Source organism: Pteronotus mesoamericanus, unplaced genomic scaffold (assembly GCF_021234165.1).
Source record: "Pteronotus mesoamericanus isolate MK-2021 breed Mesoamerican mustached bat unplaced genomic scaffold, CSHL_Meso_final contig_73, whole genome shotgun sequence".
Lineage (NCBI taxonomy): Eukaryota > Metazoa > Chordata > Mammalia > Chiroptera > Mormoopidae > Pteronotus > Pteronotus mesoamericanus.
The window spans coordinates 33,648,961-33,654,960 of record NW_026555245.1 but is presented as its reverse complement, the minus strand read 5'-3'; positions in this window follow the sequence as shown (position 1 = coordinate 33,654,960).

Here is a 6,000-nt window from a genome sequence, read left to right as displayed (position 1 = left end):
AGCAATTTGAAGCAGCATCTGCATCACCTAGGCACTTGTTAGAAATGCAAATTGAGGTCCATACTCCAGACCTATTAAATCAGGGACTCTGGGAGTGGAGTTCAACAGTCTCAGGATGAAAAAACCTTCCAGGTGATCCTGACCCACACTCTAGTTTGAGAACCACTGTTTTAACCAATGCCTAGTGGGGCAGAAATTCAGTGGACTGCTTCTCCGAAAAATCAAGTCCAGGTCAAGAATGCTGCTGCCATCAAGGAAAGGAGAGAGAAAAGGAAGCCCCACAGAGGAAGTCATCCTTTCATCAGGCTTATCACCAGGAAGCCAGGGGCTCCCGGTCTGGCCCCCCTCTTCGCTTAGAAGGAAACAAAAGGAGTAAGATGTTCTGTTTTGTTTTTGTTCTTTAATCTAAGACAAAGTCTTCAGGAGGCTTAGAAGTGTGGGAGAGGGCTATAGGAAGCAGGGGCCTCATCAGAGAAACAGAAATGCAGCCACTCCAAGAAGGTGGCCAAATTTGCTGCTCTCAAGTTGTTTACTGATGGGCCACATAAGGCCACTTCCTGCTGTTGTCACTCAGCCTCTCTTTAGAAGTGCCTCTCTCCTTTCTTTAATCTGCACTGGAAAACCACAACCAATGTTAGGACTGGGGGTATAATAAAAGCTGGCTGGTTCTGATTGGAAGTCCGAGGCTATGCATGTGCCTGACATGCATGGAACTTGTTAACATATGTTTTGACTCCTGCTTCTGGATAGAGAAGATATTTCTTTGATAGAGAACTGTAGCTGGCAAAGGAGTAAGAAATTTTGAGCACCTGCTTTGTGCAAGGCTCCACATTAAGCCTGGATAATAACCCAAATTTTTAAAAAATGGTATCTATTTACTTTTTAGAGAGAAGGGAAAGGATGGAGGAGAAAAACATCAATGTGTGAGAGATACATCGATTGCCTCTCGCATGCCCCCAACTAGGGACTGGGCCTGCAACCCAGGCGTGTGCCCTGGCTGGGAATCAGACTGGCAGCCTTTTCATTCGAAGGCCAGCACTCCTTTCACTGAGCTACACCAGCCAGGGCTAAGTGCTAGATAATATAAAGTCAAATAAAGTATTGTTCTTGGACTCATGGAGCTATGTTTAGTAGAGGCTAGAGGCACACAAACCATTAGAATGCCACATGGTAATTGTTAAAATGGAGGTACATACACAGAATGTGGCAGCAGAGGGGTGGGGGCACTGAGAGCCAAGGGAGGCTCTCCTCTGTTGAGCCCTCAGCAGAACTAAGATGTACAAGATGAGTAGGATTTTACCAGGCAGAGCACCAAGGACAGGGAATTCTCCAGAAAGAACAACATGTGCAAAAGGACAGATCCTTGGGCTTGTCAACAGAGGCACCAGTCCTGGCAGACATGAGCAGAGAGGAGAGCAAAATAGAAAAATAGTAAGGGACTTGCACCACCTGCGAAGGGGTCTTGCCAAAAAACATAGCACCTAAACTGGATCAAAAGTTTAGCTCTCATTAACAATAGACAGAAGGCAAATCTCCTGGGGAATCTTGCTGAAAATGCAGATTCTGATTCAGTAGGCCTTGAGTGGAGTCCAAGATTCTGCATTTCTAGCAGACTGCCCCCAGGTGATACAGATGCTGCCGGTCCATGGGCCATATTTTAGTAGAAAGACTAGCAAACGGAAGAAATGACAACATGCAGATGCAATCAATAAAGACAGAATAAGGAAACCTTTTTGACAACTTATTTGCTTAAAAGATGGGGAGGAAACCTATAGATTTCCTATAGAGACATAACAACCAATTGTAATGTGGAGACTTTGTTTAGCTCCTAAATCAAAGTGTCAACAAATAGTCTTTAGGACAATTGTAGAAATGTAGAAACTGGATATTTGATGATATTGGGGAATTTTTGTTGATTGGGGGAGATGCTGATAATGGTATAATGATTGCTTTAAAACTTGAGTCTTCAAAAAGATACCTTATGATTCTGTGTTTATGACATTCTGGAAAAGGTAAAACTAAAGAACAGAAAATAAATCTGTGGTTACGATATAGTAGGCAGTTAGACAGACGTGAGCAGAGTTGGAAGGACAGGCCAGGTACAGAGGGTCACCAGGGCTGAAAGTATTATAGGGTGGGACCTTGCCCCAAGGGTGACCTTTCCTCCCCTAGCACATCACTGGCCATGTAGTTTAGATCCCTGACCTTTCACATTGCTCACTGGCCATGTGGTTCTGACCTTCCCCTGATCCTTCCTCCCCTGTCATGCCACTGGTCCTGCAGTAGACTCCCTTAGAGGAGGAACAAGGCAGTGGGAGGACAGCCTTAAAAGAGTCCCTCACGCAACAACTCCCTTAAGCATTAAGCCCTCAGGGCAATGAGGTTCTGGCCCTCATCGAATCATCTTAGGAACAAAGTTTCAGGTCTGTGACCAGAGAGACAGAGTTTTGGTCAAACCAGAGATAACATCTAAGCCTCAGTTGTGTTTCAGCTCCAGACCTAGAAAAGCAGCACTAGGCCAGGCAGGGCAATGCCATGGCTGATGTTGGGACCGGCTGCAGTGGCTAAGGACCCCCTACCCCGGCACTGACTAATCAGTCAGTAGAGACCACAACCCTGAGGTGACACACCTGGAAAGCTGATGAATATTCTATTGAGATTCTCCCTGAGACCTCCAGATAAAAGTCCTTAAAATGAATCCAGAGCAGCGTTTTCCTTCTCTGCCCCCACCCCCACTTCACCGTGCCTTTCTTCCTTAGCCCTGTATTCCCTCAAGGCACATGCCTTTGCTTTCCCAGCCCAGCTGGCTTACTTCTTCTACCTCTGTGACTTTATAAATAAACTTCTCCCTGTATTTGAGTTCCTTGGCTCTGAATTCTTTTCTTAGCCAAACTCAAGGAGCAAGGTCTAACACCTGGTGCTGTTTGCCATTAACAGTTACTTGGAGGTGGGAGAGGGAGGAATTTGATGGGTGACAGAACTGTTCTGTATCCTGATTATGATGGTTATATGACTAAATGAGCTTACAAAACCTCAGACTTGTACCTTAAAAAGGTAAATATTATTTTGTAAAGTATAAACCAAAACCAAAAATAAAAATCCTGAAACGCACTGAAATATTTGTCGACAAAATATGCATCTGAGATTTGCTTTGGAATAATAGGGGAGGATTTTTGGGGGGCATATAGATGGTGCAACACTGTCCTTCAACGAGTAATTGTTTAAAAGGGGTGGTAGACACATTCAATTAGTCTTCCTACCGTGTATGTGTTTAAAATTTTCCGTATGTTTTTAAAAAAACTGAAGCAGCAAAGGGCTTCATTAAATAAGGTATCCCTACAAGCATGCATGTAGCCAAGAACACCAGAAGGTAGACAGGCTCAGCTAGTGCTGAGGGTTCAGCTTTTAGAAGTGGGTATCCTTAAAGCAGCAGTTCTAGTCGAATTTGTGGTTGTTTCCTGTCCCCTTCATTCCAGAGGGTGCAGAGCTGGCAGGGAGGTTATCGTCACCTGAGGAAGCAAATAGCAAATGGTGTGAGAGAGCACCGTCTCAGGCCCCTGTTTGAGAAGGCCTTTTTACCAAGGGAGGCTTTGGTCAACAAGATGTCTATCAGCAGCCTGGGTGGGGTCAAGGTGGTGCTGAGGCCACAGACTCTCTGGAACCAGGAAGCTAGAAAGGTCAGGGACTGGTCAGTGCCATGCCTCATGATCCAGTGGGGCCCCTTGGGGCTGGGCTGTGGTTCCTGAAACGTGCTATGAGGAAGTCAGCCCTGGTGCGTCTGAGGCATACCCAATGGAAGGGCTGCGTCAGTGGCCTACAAATCTCAGGCTTTCTTTACTCTACCTTGTCTTCACCCTTTCAGAGACCAAAAAACAACTTGGGGAAATGGAGACCGGGTTAATTAAGTAGGGAGGAGGCCGGGGGAGGGGGGCGGGGGTAAAATGTAAGGGGCGGATGAAATTTATTTGGTGGAGAAGAAAGGTACATAGATTGGGCAAAAGCTGGGAGAAGGGTTATGGGATATTCCTTTAGTAAAGGAGCACCTTGAGCAAATTTGAACCTAAGGAAGAAGCACTCAATTAAAGAAAGGGTAAAGATCGAGAAGGAGAGAAAAGTGGAATTGAAAACTCAATTCTTACAATTTGCCTGGAGAGAAGGAATGCTATAGACACATTGTTTAGTCTGTCACAACTTTCCTTTTTTTCTGGGACCTTCTGCTGATTCTTTGATAGGGGTTATCCCACCTCCCACTTTCCCTTGCCCCCAACTCCATAAGACACTGTGACCCATCTCTAGAGTTCAGTGGTCCAGAACTTGGTCTTGACCCAAGCTGGCTAATCAGAATACATCATTGGGAATTTGGAATCAGAATTGAGCTCTCCCAGCTCCATCTGACTGCCTGATGGAATAGAAATGTAAACCTGGGCAGCATTGGTTACTCGCTCTACCAGAAGGATAGAGGAGGAGGCAGAACCAGTCAACAGTGCAAGAGAATATTGAAGCAGTCCCAAAAAGGGCTGTAAAAACAAAAGATAGTCCAACTGAAAAGTCCCTGGCTCCAGCTATGTCCAGGCATCTAGCCAAATGCGGATATTCCCAAGATACCCATGATCTTTATAGTAAAGTCACATTTTTGCATGAGCCAGTTTAAGTTGGGTTTCTGTGACCTAAAGCCAAGTGTCCTAACAGAACTCTCTGCTAAGAAAGAAGGGAAAGTGGAAAGTATATGAACATCTAAGACACATTGTTAGAATGAGAGAATATTGAAGCAGTTTATACTTCTGAATGAAGTGGGAGAAAAAGTTCTCTACTGAAATTGAGAGGTCCGTGTATGAGGTCAGAGGCCTTGGAGTGGAAAAGGCTGAGACTACTGAGAGGATCACCCTTTCTAATTAAATTCTCTAATCAATATAACAGTTGGAAACAGGATCTAAAATGTAGTATATTTTGTAGATGACGAAAGTCATTGCCAGTAAAGTTCCAGACTAGACACCAAGAAAAGCTACAGATCTGTTGTTTTTAAGATTTTATTTATTTTTAAGTAAATATTTTATTTATTTTTAGAGAGGGGAAGGGAGGGAAAAATAGAGGGAGAGAAACATTAGTGTGTGGTTGCCTCTCACGCACTCTGTCCTGGGGACCTGGCCTGCAACCCAAGCATGTGCCCTAGATGGAATCGAACCGGTGACCCTTTGGTTTGCAGGCTGGCATTCAATCCACTGAGCCATACCAGATAGGAGTCATTGTTAAAGTTTTATCATCATGAGACTGCACCAATTCACTCACTTCTTCAGGCTCGACTTTTAATTCTACTTCTTTTGTTATTTCCACCACATATGCAGTTAGTTTTTCCACTGGTCTTGAACCTCTCAAAGTTTTCCATGAGGGTTGGAATCAACTTCTTCTAAATTCCTGTTAATGTTGAAATTTTGACCTTTTCCCATGAATCACAAACATTCTTAATGGCATCTAGAATGGAGAATTCTTTCTAGAAGGTTTTGTTTACTTTGCCCAGGTCCATCGGAGGAATCACTACCTTACAAAATGCATTTCTTAAATAATATGACTTGAAAGTTTAAATTACTCCTTCATCCATGGGCTGCAAGATGGATGTTGTGTTAATAGGCATGAAAACAATAATCCCATTGTACATCTCCATCAGAGCTCTTGGGTGACCAGCTGCATCGTCGACAAGCAGTAATATTTTGAAAAAAAATCTTTTTCTGTAAGCAATAAGTCTCAACAGTGGGCTAAAACACTCAATAAACCATGGCATAAACAGATGTGCTGGCATCAAAGCTTTGTTGTTCTATTTATAAAGTACAGGCAGAGTAGATTTAGCGTAATTCTTAAGGGCCTTAGGATTTTCAGAATGGTAAATGAGGATTGGCTTCAACTTAACATCACCAGCTGTTACTAGCCCCTAACAAGAGACTCAGCCGGTCATCTGAAGCTTTAAAGTCATGCATTGACTTCTCCTTTCTAGCTATGAAAGTCGTA